Source organism: Clarias gariepinus, chromosome 22, assembly GCF_024256425.1.
Source record: "Clarias gariepinus isolate MV-2021 ecotype Netherlands chromosome 22, CGAR_prim_01v2, whole genome shotgun sequence".
Lineage (NCBI taxonomy): Eukaryota > Metazoa > Chordata > Actinopteri > Siluriformes > Clariidae > Clarias > Clarias gariepinus.
In genome coordinates, this window is record NC_071121.1 from 10,550,127 (window position 1) to 10,568,818 (window position 18,692).

The 18,692-nt window shown below is 39.6% G+C and overlaps 1 protein-coding gene across 1 annotated transcript in view; it reads right to left on the reverse strand.

The window, feature by feature from the left end:
• rerea (arginine-glutamic acid dipeptide (RE) repeats a) overlaps positions 1–17,719 on the reverse strand; it is a 175,777-nt gene extending 158,058 nt beyond the window's left edge. The window contains exon 1 of the mRNA XM_053481779.1: positions 17,458–17,719. The gene's annotated coding sequence lies outside the window, so the exon portion shown is untranslated. The remainder of the gene's footprint in view (positions 1–17,457) is intronic.
• Positions 17,720–18,692: the final 973 nt, after the last annotated feature.

Sequence of the window (18,692 nt, forward strand, 5' to 3'; positions counted from 1 at the left end):
TACAGGTTTATGATTTCTAACATTACCTCAACTTTTTTACTCAGTTTGCAAATATGTAAAAAAAAAATAAATAAATAAAAAAAAGATGACCATATTCATAATGTCTCAAAAAAAAAGCATTACAGCACTACAACGGATCAGTTAAAACAATTAAATAAAACAAACAAATAAATAAATAAATAAGCAAGCGCCACTTAATCCGAAACACTCATTCAATAAAAGCCCAGTGTTCATGAAGTAAGCTAATACTTTTGCACAACGTGTGCACCTCCCTCCTTGCAGCAGCCAAGTCTCATGAGAGCCAATGATATCCGCTGGAATTAATTTCTGTTTTCATTATCATCCAATCAACAATGAGGCTGAGCCCTTAACAACCCATTTTATCCAACAATCAATAGATTTCCATTAAATTATAAAAAAAAAAAATACCACAGCAGTCGAAAACATCCTGTAGTACCCATGCGAGTTTTATTTCTCCCTAAACAGCAGCGCTGTATGAGCGGACTCCCGAAGCCCACCGTGGTGTCTAAGTGCTCAGACAATAATACGCGTCTCTCTGCACCATACTGAGGCTAAAACTGCCATTTGAATAAAATCAATAACTCTGTAGACTTGGACTTTATTGTGTTGCTCTTGTCGCCTTCTGTCTGCCCATGTTTCTTTCATGAGGCAGGTGCCGTGCCTTAGTCTCTACGCCGCCAAATCCCTAAAGGATCACTTAAAACGGCGAGGATCAAATTACCGCCTCTGCTCTCGACGTGCTGACGGACACCCTTACATTTTCCTGTCAGATGAATACAGATGATTGCTAATATTTCAAGCACTACATTTGGAGTAGACGATCAAATTTATAGCGGAGCCTTTCAGTAGCCAGTGTGCCTAATAAAAGCCGGCAGGGCGGCAGCTTGCTCTGGAAAAATATGAAGACGGAATAATAGCTTAATAGGGTTTTAAAGCTGTAGTAGCTTTTTAATTATCGTATAAGCAGCATCTGGGTTTTGAGTCAATTTGGTATTCAAATAAACCAGAGTCCATTCAGGCTTAATTGAGGGGGAATGACGAGTCAAAGAGAGAGAGAGAGCGCGCAAGAGAGAGCGAGAATGCTGGACAGAAGAACCCGAATGCACTAGAGGGGAACGACGTCGGTAAAGAAAGCCGGACGAGACGATCTTGCTTTGATAAACGAATTACCGGTCTTCACAAAATTTCCGAACCAGTGGGTTCATTAAATGCAACAAAACGTCAAGCGAGTTCTTCCTTAAAACTGTGCGGTGCTCAACAGCTCGAGGCGATACACTTATTACAAATTGAGCCATTAGACAGAGCTGTGCTGTGGCTTATTGTTTACACTTTTCTCCCGCTCATCTCTCTTTTCTTCCTGTCCCCCACCAGCCCTATAAAGAGAAAGCGCTATAAAAGATATCACACCTATACACACACACATACACACTACACAACCACTGCTTTTGTCTGCGCTGGAGGGAAAAGAAAAAATCCAGAGAGCTGTTAAAAGACAAGGTGCTGCTGCTGTGTTCGTACACGGACGCGGTGCTGTCACTGCAAGGGCAAAGCAAGGGCAGAGTGCTACAGAGGCCACACGACGCCGTCTCTCTGATAACTCCGAGCTGATTAGAGCACACAAAAGCAGCAAGGTCACTCTCCCATCACGCCCATAATTCACCAGTTTAGATCCCCACACACCCCGCCTTTAAAACATCAGGCAGGATTCGATCATCTCGGCTCAGGCAGGCAGTAAAGAAATGCAGCGGCGATAGAAAGAACAGCGCGACCCGGGTTTACGAGCCAGTCGTGCAAGCTTTTAAATATCACCCTGTGATGTTGCTCCTTTTGACCCAGGAGCCCTTTAAAAAAAAAAATAAATAAATAAATAAATAAAAAGAGTGGAACAAGAGGGAATGGAAGAGGCTTGAGAGACTCTTTAATGAGCTGTACTGTGTATGCAGATCGTAAAGCTATTAAAGCAAAAAAGACAAGCGGCGGTACAAGACCCCATAATGTTATTATTAGTGATGATACAGAAAATCCATGACTGACCGAGCGACTCTTAATTAAGCGTATAGTGTCTCTCGCTAGTGTTAGCCTCTGAATTCCAACTGCACGATGTTTGAGTGCAGAAAGTCAAATAAGACTCTAAAACACACCATAAAGTCGCTCGAAATAGAATCTGATGGTACTGTATTGAGTGTTAAAGAGAATGAAAACAAGAGGTGTATTTTGTGCTGAGTGCCACATGACAGAGCTATAAAGCTGTAGAAACACGATGTGCTCTGGGACTGAGGCAAAAAATAAATGCTGGATGCAGTACAAAATATTCTGCAAAATACTTTCTTATGGATTGAAGCACATGGCGTTGGAGGCTCAGCGGTAGGCTTCTTGACTGCTATACACAAGGGGCAATGCAATTTTTTATTCGATTCAAACTCACTAATATTTAACGTCAGATTTTTCAAAAACAGCTATATTTCTTTTTACATGCTTTGAAGTATTAAAAACTAGTGCTTGGCAAAATAACCCCAATTCCCTTCTTTTTTTTTTGTGCCCTTATAGTTTCCTGAATATGCTTAACCTTTACAATGAAAGACGACTTCTCCATGTTACCTCCACGTCAAGGTTTCAGACTGAACAGGGCAGAATCGTACAACTACACACAAGATAAGTTTTTAAGAGAACAGTACATGAATACACACAATGATAAACAAATGATTAAACAATCAATGATTTGATGCGGATTGTTAAAATGAGAGATGACTTTTACATTTTCTCCCAACCTGCACAGCGTTAAAGGACTTTGTCCAGGTTATTGAAATAAAACTGAAAATGAAAACTTAACAGAGAGGGTCATCAGATGCTTCCTTAGAGACACAAGCTTTTTCAGCCGCTGCAGGGTGAGAATAAAGGGGAGCGCAGAGCCACATGCTTGGCTGGTGCTGCTAGAATTGACATGAGAGTGAGGGAGCATCCCCTCACCCCTGAGAGCGCCCAGCTACAGAAGGCAGGATCGAAATTTTAACTCGCCATCTCTGCACGATCAAGAGAATTTATTCCTGTTGCATCCCTCCATCCGTTGTGCGTTTATAGTTAAAATGTAATGTCTTATACAAATTAATAATCATTCTCCCTGACAGTCTTCTCCTCCATAATCAAGTCCAGTAGGTCACGGTGTTGCACCAATACCCGGTAAACTCAAAAGAATCAGCAGCGATACTTTTGCAAAGTTGGAGTATTTGCAGAAGACTAAATCAGTTTATATTTTGTACAAAAACTGTGGCATGTTTTTAATAAGTTGTCCAATGTTAGAGCACTTAATTGGAAATAATAATAAAAAGAAATTAATGTATAAAGTATGAATCAATTCTGAATCAAAACCTGATTCAGTAATTTAATTAAACCAACAAAACAAAAAGATCAACTGAATTGAATAATCGAATAATTAGCACATATCTAGTGGTGACTCCTTAATAGAGCAGCTGAATAAATAGCTACCTTTTTTTCTTAGTATGTGAAGATGTCACTAAAAAAATAAGGTTGAAAAATTCCACCTTTTTTTCATGTAACACGAGTGAAACTTTGAAAGCTCGTAGTTTGCGTTTGATTTTGACGAATTTGCGAAGGATTTCCAAATGAACCCAGAGCCATTTCTGAGGAGACAGCCAGAGGTTTAAAAAAAAAAAAAAGAAAAAAAAAAAAAAGAAAAAAAAACACCACATCATAGTAATCAGATCGATATTGCTTGAAAAATGATTTCTTCTGGGCTCACGCCTGCATGGTGAAACAAGACAAACACACATGCAGCATGACCGTGAAGTTTACCAGCAACACTGAAATCTTTGCAAGGTTTCCCCTGATTGATCAAATCACCTTCATAAAAAAAAAAAAAAAAAAAAAAAAAAAAAACTTACAGCAGCTCATATTCACCAGATGTGTTTTGACAAGTTTATTAACATTTGATCAATCCCATGTTGTTGTGATGTGTTTACAACTGACTAAGGCTTCAGGGAATCATTTACACCAGCTCGCTTATTAAGGTTTGCGATTCGCTGGGAAACAGTCCAATAACCATTGAGAAGAGCTCATTGCACTGGGGTGCTTCAGCGTGTCCAGGCAATACTGTGTCTAGAATTTGAGACCAACATCTCCGTTATTGATCGCTGCCTATGAGGTCAATCAATCTCCCGCAACATGAGCCGCTAGCTGGTGGGGGACACGGACCATAAGCAATCACTGATGAGCTATTGATTATCATTTACATTTCTTCGCGAGGTCAGGAGAAAGCCAAACAATGGCTCACCTTTGTGTAAGCTTCAGAACTGAGTCTCCGATCTGTTCGGACATTACAGCTTGGAAAATGCCATGAGGTGGCGTGAGCGACGCATTTCCTTTTGAAACAAATGTGAGCAACTGACGCGACCAATTTACTCTGCAGCTATTGAAGCTCGGGATCACCTCTGTGAAGGACGTAGCAAGCGAGCTGAATATGGACAGAGGTCATGATCTCTGGAGGATTCTATGAGTCTAATCGATCCATCTTCCATTCATGTCTTTTGATGTTAAAAAGGGAAGAGATTGCATTCTTTTCTTGATGATGCTGTACACTTATGTATTTAACAAACCTTAGTGATAGACTTGAATTATTATCTGTATATTCGCTAATAAGACATATAGACCTATAAACTCTAGAGAGCATTTAACTGAAGCAATATGAGATAAGAAACTCGAAGGACAGTTATCAAACTTACAGACTTCTAGTCAGTTTACTCTAAATAGTGTGTTTTCCTTTTTGGTGTAAAGGCTCTCTCATCTGGTGCGAGCAGAGTAATAACACTAGGGTACAAACCAAAACGCCGGGACCTGGCAAAAGATCTGAATTATCTGATCAGAAAATATCAGAATATATCAGAAATATCTTTGGCTGATGAGCATGTCGCAGTTCAGTAGGATTAACGCACGCCGCTTCCTTCCTTATACGTGCCTTGCCGACTTCGTGCATTAAAACAGCAGCAGCAACAACCGTGCTTTATTTTTCAAAAAGTATGATTTGCCTAAAGTGGTAAATACAAGCAGTGGAACAAACAACCACCACAGTGACTACCAACCCGCATGGGTTAACCATCATTAAGTTCTCTCCCGAGTCACAGAACCATGCAGTATTCCATGCCATAGTATACCATAATTTATTAATTTTTTTGCCCCAGTGGCAGAAACATCTGACCATGTATGCAGAGAGGATGTTTTCGTGTGCTTTAAAGTGGCGCGTGTTGGTACGCTTGGATTTTTCTTTGTAAAAAAAAAAAAAGGAATCGGAAAAGGAAACGCTACATAAAATGGTCAAGTGATACAGACTGGAGCAAGCAAACTAAGGTGTGAAGGCGTTCTAGAACACCAATTTTGTTTTCGAAAAACACTTTAACCACCGGATAAATGTTTATCTCGAAATGAATCGCCATCTTAACGGCACGCGGTAGTGGAAGGCATGCATCAAAGCCAATAAAATTGTCTCTGTTCTCGAGCTGCTTGGTCACAGCTGCTGCACTGGAGAAGACAGTACTGCTTTCGCTAATATATCTTCATCTCTCTGCCTTTCGTTCATTCCTCAGATTAATTCACTTACAAACAGACAAACCAGACTGGGACCTCAGCATGTGTGTGTGTGTGTATATATGTGGGTGTTTGTGTGCGTGTCTGAGTATCTCCCCCTTGTATATGTCTGAGCTCTGGAAAAGGATAATATCAGAAGAAAGCTTTCAGCCCAAGCAATAAAACACTAGCACAAGAGCAAGTGTGTGTGTATGTGTGTGAGCGAATGTGTGTGCGTGTGTGGAACACAAAACTAGCATCACGGCGTGTCATTACAGCAGGAAATCTCTTAGCTAATCAGCAGTGTAACACTCGGCCCCACACTCCAGTCGGCAGGGACAGACCAATATGGCTCCATTTTCCCACAAGATGGCATCTCATTTTCCACTCGCTTTACTGACAACAGGCCGCCAGACAAACGGCTGCGTTGCTCTTAAAACGAAAACACCAGCTTGTTCATGGCTTTTTTTTTTTTTTTTATAGCTGTCCACAGCAATCCTGCGCTACTTTCATTCTCCAACATCTGCTTTAGTTTTGCTTTTAAATTGCAAACACTCCCCTCATCTGATTCGGCAAAATGACTCCCACAAACCGCAGCTCCGTCTGATCTGGGACGACATCTTGCAGTAATCTGTGAGCAAGGCTCGTAATTCGCACCGGCCTGTTTGCTTCTCCGCTTCGGGGATGGAGGTTTTCTGTCTGTACGGCTGTAGCGTGATTCGGTACTTACCTGGAGAGAACATCAGACCCCAGGCTGTAAGGCTAGGAAATTCAGACTCACTCGATAAAATGCCACGTAACACTGACGCTCTAACGTTTTTGACATTTACTGCAGTGTAAATAGTCGGCTTAATGAAATCTGACCTCCATCCTGTTGTAACACAGAATGGCTCGGAATTGCAGGTCTGCTTCGAGAAAGCAATCACATCTCTTCAGTTAATGGAAGAGTTTCATTCAGATGAGCTGTATGATTTCTCTAACAGTTAATCCTACACCGCACTATTGGTGAAGCCGACAATCAATCATAAGACCGGTTTTACACTATAATCAAGGGTCTGATTATACACCCACAAGCCACTTTTGGGTACATTTGCCCAAAACCGATGTGATATCACGATACCTAGGTGTCGATTCGATTTGTATTGCGATTCTACAAGAATCACAACTTAATACCTGATTTTTTTTTTTTTTTTATTATAAAGACTATGAAAAATTGTCATGACTCAAACATTTTGTACGAACTTCACCATTGAACAGAATTCGAACCTATTCCTTATAACATTTATTTTCACACTCAAAAACCAAATGCAGCGTTTGAACAAGACAAACTAATTTTAAATACAGGAGTTTGTTTAACTTAAAATCAAATTCAACAGCAAAAAATATTTGTATATTACAATAATTATTTGTATAGTACTAGTAAAGTAAACTTATTAGTAAGTAATTTCTTACCACATGAGATAAAAACGTATGAATTGTTTAGAGTGTACCAACTGTAGGATTATAAAGAAACGGCAACGTTTAACACCTCTTTAACAAAAACAAAAAACATCCAAGAGAGCGCCAGGTCGGGGTTAAAAAAAGCCAAGGCCAATGAGAGGGGTCAGAAGGCCAGAGTTGTTCATGCTAACAGTAAGTCAAAAGTGACTGAAATAAGCACTCTTCACAGGGGTGGTGATTAGAAAAGCATCTCACATGGCAACCATCGAGGCAGATGAACAGCTACAGCAATAGAGCAGCACATGGTGTTTCAGTAAGTTAAGATGACACAGAGCAAGAGATTGGAGAAAAGCAGGCAGAATTTTTTCTGAGGAATACCTAAGATACAGGTATTCCTATTAAAGTTAATTACATTACATTACATGTGTGTCTGATAAGATCTCTATCGAAATTCAAGCAGGATTTTTTATATACCATCCCATAGTATTTTATTACAGGTAATGCCTTTACTGAGAAAAAAAAAAGAAAACACAACAATCAACGTTACAAACTCATGTTATTATAGCAGACTACGAGGAGTCCATCTTGTACAAGAACACTTCAAAAGCTTGACTCCTTAATCTTTTATTAATCTTTCATAAGACCATCAGCGCTGTGTAGTTTGGCTCTGAGACACTGCGAGTCTGATGAACAAAAGAAAAGTTGTTCACTGTAAGTCTAATATGTCCTCTTTGCGTCCTCTGTAGTTTTTTTTTTTTTTTTTTTTTGCTGTACTCCAGCTGGAGTACATTTTGTATTTGCCGATGAAACACAGACTACAGCAAAGATCACAAGATGGCATGTGCCAATGTTTGGTTAGAATACACCACAATAGTAAACAAACCAATTGAGCTATTTGGTAAATGAGCCAGTATTGAGTAATGACCTTGTGAATAGATGCTTTAGAAAAACCTCTAGTGTTCACAGGCCCGTGCTTGGATCAGCCTTTTTAAATGGTTTGTTCTGCACATAAACCTTCGTGCCAGGGATATCATTATGAAGAAAAAAAAATTGAGATGTTTGTCCACATAGAAAATGAGTGGGTTAGGACTTACAAAAGTTTAAGAAATAAATGTTGCTAGCAAAGAATTGTCAGCACTGATTTTTATAACTCATCTGGAGCATTTCTTTCAGGTACAAAGGTGCAGAAATAAGGAGTAAGCAATACAGACCAAAAATTATATATCTCTCTATTTTTAGGTAGAATTAAAAAGGTACATTTTGTATATGACTCTTGATATTTAATGTGTTTTTTATGTCAAAATAATAATAATCATCATCTAAGCATAGAGTGTTAGTCTTAGGCAAATATTACCTCAGACTAACATATACATTTTTTTTTACTGTGCCATTATTTATTCAACAGAAATGAAGCCAAAAAAGGAAAAAACATGCAGGGAATATTAAGTACGGCCCTTACTATTGCCACAGGATTTAAGAGGGAAAGTTGCAGCCAGGTGCTGCTTATTATCAGACCATGATTAAGCAAGTGTGCAGATCTCTATAAAAGCAGAAGTTTTGGCAAATTGCTGGTCTGGCACGATCAGGTGTGTATTAACAAGATGCCAGAGAGAAAGACATAAGCAACTGTCTTAAAGAAGCAACTGTTGCTGCGGATCAATCTGGAAAGGGTTTTTAAACTATTTTTAAACATTTTATAGTTTAACATTCTACAGTGAGAAAGATTATTCACAAATGGAAAGCATTAAAGACGGTTGTCGATCTTCCCAGGAGTAGACGACCCAGCATAGTCACCCTCAAGAGGTCAGACCATGCAATGATTAGCAAAATACCAATATAAAATACCAACAATCTCCAATAGACGGATGAGTTCAAAGTGGAGTTAATACCCAGGACCACATTTGGCGAAAACCAAACGGCATTTCAGAAGAAACACCTCACGCACACTGTCATGTGGGTAAAAGACCTGGTCAGGATGGCTGGACTAGTGAGTATAAAAGCATCTCACCGGTCAAAAAAAAGAACAACAAGTTCCTTTATGGTTTCTTTATCTGGCACACATGCAACAAAATATTGATTTAAGAAGAGAAAATTTAAAATAAGTGTATCTAATTCAGAGATCCAGAGAATCTAAATAGAGCAACAATGAGAACTTAACCTCACATGAAACACATCAAGCTTGTATCCGGTCAACAGCGTCATGACAAACACACATGTTCTCCTGTGTTCTGAGGGCCGTCGCAACACAGGCCTGCTTCTCCTCAATAACACGAAGGATGACACAGGATGTAGCCTGTTCACACAAACCTCATGTTTCGAGGAGTGAAGGGGAAACGGGGATCCGAGAAGCAACTGGCTTGATCTCCGCCTGCTTTTGCTTCTTACAGCGATCCTTAGTGTGTCAGAGAGGAGGGGAAAAAAGCCGGCCCGTCTCATTTCTGCCAGGATGCCCTGAGTGTCAGCTGAATCTCTTAAAACGACAGACGAGTGGGCCAATTACCCTGCTTTTGGCACCCGTAACACATAAAAAAAACAGATTCTGAAGAAGAGCAGAGCACGGACTTGTTGTGTGTGCTGTCAGGGAGCGTTGGCAGATTGTTCAATTTAATGAGTACACAGCAACTGAATACCCGATCAAGAGTTCTTTTGAAGGAACACGCCGGCCGAGTGCAGGAAAGCAGACTCTGCTTGATGTGGTCTGGACACACACAGATTTCCAGTGAACATTGTGGAGGGAAAAAAAAACAACAACATTCACACAAGTGACTAAATAAAGCTTTAAATGTTAGGAAATATAACAAAGAAAGAGCCAGCCTTACAAAGTATACCAGACAACCAAAAAAAAAAAAGTTGAAGGGAGTATTTAAACAGCTTTTTAAGCCTCAGCCAAGTGACAGAGATTTTTAAAAAGAGCCATAAAGCTAATGCTGTCTGACTTGCAAAGAAGAGAAAATCCTCCGTCTTGAACCAATCCGTCCAAACACCGCCTTCAATTTTTCATTTCACAACTAATGGACTGTGTTTTGAAGTGGTACGTGCCTGTTTAGTCTCTAAACAAGTAACGAATCAAAGCTCGGATCAAAGGAGCTGCGTTAGAGCGCTTGGAAATCCGGGCTGAGTATTGACAAATCAACTCCATTACCCACACACCAGCTTCCACATGGGATCTTCCCTACAGGTTGCCCGACACTTCATAGGAAAGCGGCTCCATTTGCAACACATTATTTACTGCTCTCTGCCTGCGAGTGCTTCACACGGGCTCTGGCAGCAGCCGCTCCAAATTGCCCTCTTGGGTGAACTCGGAACGCACTCCGGCTCAAAAGATGGATTAACGCTATGCCAAAAAAACACTAACCAGATTACTTCTGTTCTGTCACCGTCTCCCTCAAGGCTTTCCCCTCTTCTGAGAGACGAGGCAGGAATCCAGGACGGCGGAAGACAACGTTGATTGATTGAAATAAAGCTGCGAGGGGCAAGTGAACAGTCAGGGGTGCCGCGCTCTCATAGCGAGCACTAATCTTCCATGCAAAACTACTCTAATAAAAGACTCGTAGTGAAGCGATGGCTACGGATGCTCGGCTGACCGAGCCACCGAGATGACACGTGGTGAGAAAATGATTGGCGGTCGGTTTAACGGTGGGGAGCCGCACAAAAGAAATCTGCTTTCTTTAGTTTTGTTTTCTGAAGCTCAGCACAATGGGGTTGGGTTGGGGGTTGACTGAGAAAGATTCAAACACTGAGTCACTTGAGGAGAAGGGGAAGAAAAAAAAAAAAAGTAAAAATAAGCACAGCTGTGTGGAAATGTGTACGCGCACGACACTGGTTTTTGCTCAAACACGGCTTCTCTCCGTAAGGACCCGCGAGACGTCTTCGTGCCCTCTAGCCTGTAGGGAATGATTACTAATAGATGCCTCCTACGCCGTTCGACTGCCTCACTCTCTGCAATTCACAAAGAAGCGTGACATTATTTCACCATGTCTCACCCCAGCGCTAACGACTAAAGTGAGCAGTTATCCTACGTCTGCACAGAACTGTGACATTTCTACATGGATTTTTTTTTTCTTTTTTTCTTCCCCTTCTTCTGTCTTTCTGCAAAGACAAAACTTCTTTTCCTCGCTAAAAAAGCATCATGAAATAACTGTACAGAAATGCTGCTGGGTGTAATTTCCTAGGTTCTATTTCTTTTTATCATTTATAAATGTCAAAATTATGCCTGCACCCGTCAGGATCTCAATAAAATAAAACTTCAGCCTGAAACACATGAACTAGGATAATATTGAAGTATTTAATATTGAAATATTCATTCCTGGAAGAAGTTGCCGGTTGTCGTTTGACTTAATGTTCCAAAATGCAATGTGCCAGAAACCGGATATTGCCTAAGGCAGGAAGATGAGGGAGATTGAGGAGGTGGACATAAAACCTGAAGTTCTGAAAGCTGATCAGTCTGGGCAAAGTGTACAGATAAGGATAAGCAGTCTTTTTTTTTTTATTTTTTTTTTTTAGAAAGATTATATCGCCCGCCATTTTACACAACCACGTTGTGAGCACGTGCAGTTATTGGTATTACACTCTGTGTGCGTTTCTTAGACTTTGTGTGTTTCTGGTACACAGCAGTTGCATAAGGCATAGGGAAAAAAATAAGTGTTTATGAATTTTTAACAATTAATATCGATTGCCATTCGCTTAAAATGCACAGAAAATCAACTTATCAACTAAACAGGTAGTCCCCAACTTACAAACATTCGAGTTACAAACAGACCACAGTTCTACTTCATGAAAGATAAGATAAGAGGAACTTTATTTATCTCAAGGGAAATACTTTTGTCACAAGCATGCTCAATGCAGCCAAGGAACAAGAAAAATAAAAATATACAGCAAGTAATAATAATAATAAAATAAAAAACAGTATACATAAGTACAGTAAATATTAATAACAGTGGAATAGTGCAAATAGATTAAAATAAAATACAATAAAAAACAGTAATATAACTATTGGTGCAAGTGGTTCCTCCATGGTGAAAGTTGCTTCCATGTATTGTGCAAAAAAATAGATACCAGATACCACTATTAACAATATATTGTGTGTGTGTGTGTGTGTGTGTGTGTTGGATGGGCAGGAAGTTTGTGGGAGAAATTAATCAGCCTCTGCGGTTTCAATAAATCAGTCTGAAAAAACGATGGTGGTAAATAGCTGCCCAGTAAAGCTGTCCTGATTGTGAATAATCCTCATTTCTGAAAATCCTTAGCAAAAGCCTATAGTCCAATGCAGTGGATTTCACTGTAAGAATCATTTCCTTAGGCTTGATTACAGTTTTTGGCCACATGATGACTAAATCTGTCCCCTGCCCCAGTGCCAAGTGTATACGCTTTACATTGTACATTCATGTCAAGGTGTACAGGACTCACTTTGTTGGACTTAAAAGCAAATCCGATTTACGAACGTGCTCCCGGAACAGAACTTGTTTGTAAGTAGAGGACAACCTGTAATTGATAATTGCTAGATCAGACCTAGTAACATTTACTCGTCAATTAAAACCAGTCTGGAATTGCAAGTCTTAAAGATCAGGTAACTGCAGTGGTTCATTTTTTATGCAATTAGGTGAGCAGCACTAGAACTAATCATGATAGTCTAGGACGTGATGCTTTAAAAGCTGTGAATCATTTTGGGTGGTTTTTATAGCCACTTGGGCGACTTTTATTGTTTTGGGCTGAAAAATATACAGTATGTCGACATTTTCAGTACTACTTGGATTTTACAGATAGTAAGCAAACGCAACACCACTTAGGCTTCAGAGTCACTCAAGGTTAGGAGTGAGTTTTCAACAATGACCAGGTAGGATTTCGTCAGTGTGAACTGGCAACCAGCAATTGGTATCTGGCAGTTTGTCTGGCCTCATATATTATACATCACATTGCGTGGGTATGGCAAATACTGCACGTGTACTGTGGCACTCTCTCCTAGTTTGTCTGAAAGAAGCTGCTGGGAATGTTAACGTAAAAGTGATCTAGGTCTAAATGACAGAAAGCCGGCAATGTAACATATCCCATCATGTCAGAAAGGGGTGTTAAGGACTAACACACTGGCATGTTGCTCTCTTTATGTACAGGTGACATGAGAGATAAGTCCCATTGGCACATCTGTGTCAGTGAGCAGTCGAGCAGCATTTTAGGTAATGTAGGCAACTTTTAACCAAAGTGAAAATCACCTCAGGATTTCCTCAATTCCCTTTAAGTCGGAGTTCTTTCTTTCAAGAAAAAAACTACGAACACATTATCATATCAGTGTTGCTCCTGAGACAAATATTAACCCAGCGTCACATTAACCAGCGTAAACTATCACCTCCTATAACAATGCTGTTAAGAGCACAAGGTCACGGAGAGGTGAGGCACAAAGGGTTGATTCGTCAGGACGTAACCTGCAGGTTAAACCTGAAAACATGACTACGGACAGCTCCGCGCAAACAAACGTTTACAAAGAGTGTTCAGCCCAGGCATACAGACAACACGGCGCGAACACACTGACTCACTGTAAGCAAACTGTTATGTACTACACGCCAGGCCTTGCTTGAGCACAGCGCGTGTGTGTGTGTGTGTGTGTGTGGAGAGAGGAAAAAATAAGAGAGAGAGAGCGAGCACAAAATGATTGTGTGTGCTCCTCCAATCACATGCTGCTGAGAGCTCCATTTGGTCGTGGTGCAACACAGTGGCAGGTGGCCATACAATCCAGCCTGTGTCTCCTGCACACTGAATGGACACAACACAATGACACGCTTATGATCTTATTCAACAGCACGGGGAAACTTCCAATTAAACAAGCGGCCTTTGTGAAAAAGGGTGTTTAAAAAAAAAAAAACACTAAATACAAGAAAGAAATGCATGAAAGAAACGTATGAAATAAAGGCACCAAAACAGCTTAGGCTGGTACTTAATGTTTAATCGTTCATCTAAAGCCATGCGCTATCACAATACATCGCGATACCGTGTTCTCTCCAAAAAGTGCATCAACAGTGCTGATTCACCAAATCTCCTACACGCAGCACTGAATTTCTAATCAGAAGTGAATTTTTTTTTAATCATTATCACTGATGTTATACCGTTTCCTGATGTTTTGCAACATGTGGATAATATATCGATAATTTCAAATATATCATATCACATATTACTCAAAAAAACATTCCTGAGATAAAGATGACATGAAACAACAGAGCAGTGTTGTACTTAAATAAATGGGAAAATCTGTACACACACACACAGGTAGACAGACGCACATATATGTGTGCGTGTATTTATTTGTGTGCACGTTTATCCATGTGTTATTCTCTCTCATATATTACACAGTGTGTGTACAGATTTTCCTATTTACACACACTATATATGCGTTTGAGTCCACACACATTTATTTTATATATATATATATATATATATATATATATATATATATATATATATATATATATATATATATATATATATATATATATGAGAGAGAAATAGAAAATAGACTAATCTGCATGCACTTGTGTGTATACACACATATACACGTGCATATATTCACTGCTTGAAACAGAAATTCAAGCAAATTTATTACAAAAATATTAATATTTTCCAAAGAAAATTTAAGTCAGCTTTTCCCTTTTACTTTACCGTTTGTAACCGGTATAAACCATAAACAAATCCTGTTACGTCTCGGACAAGTGCACTGACAGGTTAATTTTCCACAATAGTGATATGTATATACATAATCATTCAGCTTGGTGATGTATTTCCATGTCTCCCATACTAAACTCTCCAGGTCTTCTGCTATCACAATCCATTATGTTGTGCTCTAGGTAGGACACAAACTCATGCAAAAGACAAGCAGATGTTTTCAGACCACATCTGATCACCATCTGTCCCCTTCAGAATTACTGGTCAACACAGACCCTTTTCTCGCTCAGTCTGTCCACTCAGCTTGCTTTGCTCAGTAGCCACTCTGTCATTGTAGAACACTAAGGTGTAAAAGTTTTTTTTTATTATGCTTCAAACTAGAGCTGCACGGTTTGATAAAAAAAAAATAATAATTATATATATATATATACACAAATTGTGATTTAAACTGTGATATATAACTATTAAACGTATAATTTTGTATACTAACATTTATCTAGGCTAAAACCAAATAATAGGACAAACAATTTCATTAAGAGGATGTTTAATTTATCAACTCAAAATAACAAATACTTAAATTATTGATGAGCTTCACATAAATTACTGAGCATGCGTACATTACCTGTATTAATAATGGCCCAGATCCGTACTGTGATTTGGATTTTATATAAATAATTGTGCAGCACTACTCCAAAGGTGTACACCGTTTCTGGTCAAGCTTTTAAAAAATCTGGACGTGTAATATTCTATACATGAACAACAGTTTTATTGATGCTGAAGTTAGACTTAGATTTGTACTAAGTAGTAAACACACATTTACTATTGCTAACTTAATTAAAACAGGATTGGAGCTGTGCTAAGTTTCCCATCATAGCATCACAAGACGAGTTATAAAGTCACACAAGTTTAAAGGCATAATTACTCTTCGTTTTTTAAAAGATTAGGTCTCTGTCATTTGTATGATTCCTGACCATGTTCATGAAGCTCTGCTCTGACAGAAGTGGCACATCCAAACAGAAACAAGCATTGTATACCAGAGATCAGTTCTGCAAAATACATGTTTCATTTACTTAATAAACATTTTCTAAGGTCATGACTTGACTTATTTTTTTATAAGATTCTACACCACTTCCAATTAAAGACTAAAAAATAAAAATCACTTAATCTTTTTTTTTTTTTACAGTAACAGATTATAATCACACATCATAAAGAATTCTTGAGTTCTGATGAGTTTGGCTTAAGAATGTATAAAACGAGGAGCTCGTCTGTCGCTGATTAAGTGCCACTGCAACCAAAGACAGCTGACAAAGTTGACGTAAACTGACACAAGGAAGATGGAGTGATTATCTTTAATCGTAGCTATATCATTAGAGAATCTCCACAGTACAATCTGGCATAAAGAATTCTTTACGACACTAGACCAGGTTATATCAATATACAGTATGATTATCACTCTGAAACAACACAATAAAGACAAAGCTTTTTCTGCAGCAGCTTGATATTAGGATGATTTGGGGAATTCGAGCCTGGATTTAACACACTTTCTGATCGAAAAATTTATTTTTTTTTAGTAGTGAAGGCGTGCGTTTTTGACTTCACTGCCTCAAAGCTTGCATGTAAACACAGAACACAAAGTGTCTTAAAGCTCGCTGTGAGCACGTCTCTGGTGTTTTGCATAACTTGGCAACAAAAGAGGCTCGTAGAGAGCGTGTAGGTTACTCTGAGAATGTATCAGTAACAAAAACAAGGCAAATGAGAATCAGTGCATTGCTTAAACATCATGTCATAAAAAGCGAGTAATCATTCATGAGGATTCATCGCAAGATCATCAGTGGCTGAGTGGCTCTTACAAGGAACTCTTCTCTCTTTTTTTCCCTCTTTATTATTAGTCATAAGTTCATAAGACTAGATGCTTTTTTCTTGTGGCACATTTTTCTGTTCTTAATATCCTCACACGTTATTCCTCGTGACGTGCCTCAAAGCATGTCAACACACAACACAACACAACCTGTCCACCATGTCGCTGATGTTTTGCATAAACTTAGCAGCACAAGCTTGTATAGAGAGCAGCTTCGGTTACTGAGACAATGATGTTTCAGCTCAACACTTACATTTGATCTCAGGATCATATCCAAAACAATAGGAATCATCATTTCAAATAATAAACAATAAAAATATGTGCATGCATAATGAAAGCTGAGGTGCCTTGAGCCTACTTCATGGATTATGTGAGTAAGAAACGTGTATAGGTTTTTTTTTTTTTAGGGGGGTAATGATATGTAATGAATGAAACAAGCCCAGCTGCTGGAGTAAAAGAGAAAGAGAGAAAGAGAGAGAGAGAGAGCAGATGGAAGAGACAGAAACCAGCTGAAGCCACAGCAACAACAACAAATCAACAACAAAAGCACAAGTCCAGGAGCCTCAACAAGTTCAATATGCAGCAGACTCCAGAGGACAAAAGCTGTCCAAGTTTAAACTTGATGTTTTTTTTGTTTTTTTTGCACAGGCAATTCTTTATCCTGTATTGTACCTGCAGCAGCCATGATACTCAGCATCCCTGCCTGCTGCTAAGAGCCGCGCTGCTGTTTAGCTAGGCTAGCCCACCTCTCAGCACCATGGTGGCTAATCAGCTCCCCCCCAACACTGCTAGCTAATAGCCACTGATTAACGCCGAGACTAATTGCAGCAGCCGCTGCGACCGAATATCGACACCCGGACTAATAAAGACGCTGTCGGACACGTCGAGGCTGGAAGTCGTAAACGTTATGAACTTACCTTGCGTCTCGCTCTACAACATCAGAGATTTGTTTGAGATGGGACTGCGAGCAACAAACACAAAGCGGCAGCAGGTAGCCTATAGCTAAAAGCTCTAAAGCTCCACAGCTCTAAAGCTATAGCTAGCGGGCTACACCGGCTCTCTGGGTGCAAATGGAGCGAATGAGTGATTTCACTAACGTTAGGGAACGACTTGAATCATTCGGGAAAAAATCTTTGTGCTGAGAGTGATGGGTTTGGGATCTCTGTCCTTCTTCAGTAAGAAAGAAAAGCCCCTGCATAAAGAAGCTCCTCCCCCTCAGCCAGAGGGGACCGGACCAAGCCCCGCCCTTTGCCAATGTCCTAAACCGGGATTGGCTGGAAGCGCGCTGTGAGCGCGGGAGCAGCCAATCAGCTTGAGGTTTTTGTGATTTAAAAACGCGTGCGTGAGCGCGTGTGTGCATGTGATAGTGTGCGCGCGTGTATAGTAGAAGATTTGGCGTGCGCGCGCGTGTGTGTGTGTATTTGTTGTCACTTTTTTTTTTTTTTTTTTCATAGAGCTGTTTTGTTGCTGAGGAGACTTAGAAAATTACAATCAGTTTGTTTGATTTAATTTTATTTCATTAGATCAGCACGTTTTTTAACCTGTCCAGCTCGATCCATAGTACATATACAGTAATAATAATAATAGTTATCATGTTCATTAATAATAATAATTATTATTATCATTATTATTATTTGCATTGTTGTCATTTTACGGTGGCTTAGTGGTTAGCACTGTCGCCTTGCACCTCCAGGACACAGGTTTGATTCCCTCAGGTTTATGTTCATGGAATTTGTACACTCTTCCCGTGGTGGGTTTCCTCCATGTACTCGAGTTCACTCCAACAGTCGAAGGGCATTGGCGTTCACAAATTGCCCATAAAGTGCGAGTGAGTGTTTGTATGTGTGTGCTGCAATAGATTGGCATCCCGCCCAGGGTGTACCCGGCCTCATGCCCTAAGTCTCCTGCGACTAGCTCCTCCTGGATAACAGAAATTGGGAAATCTATCTGTCTATTTATCACATTTAAAGAAAATGAACTTTTTTAGCAATTTTACAAATGCAGGAACTCATGGATCACTTGCATAATTTCAGGAAGTATAAAGCACCATTAAAGGTGTTGATGTTTCTCCTTGAAAAGAAATTCCTAAAGAAATATGTATTCGTTCCAGCCCCAGTCCTGTAAAGCTGTCATTGTCAGGCCCTTGAGCCAG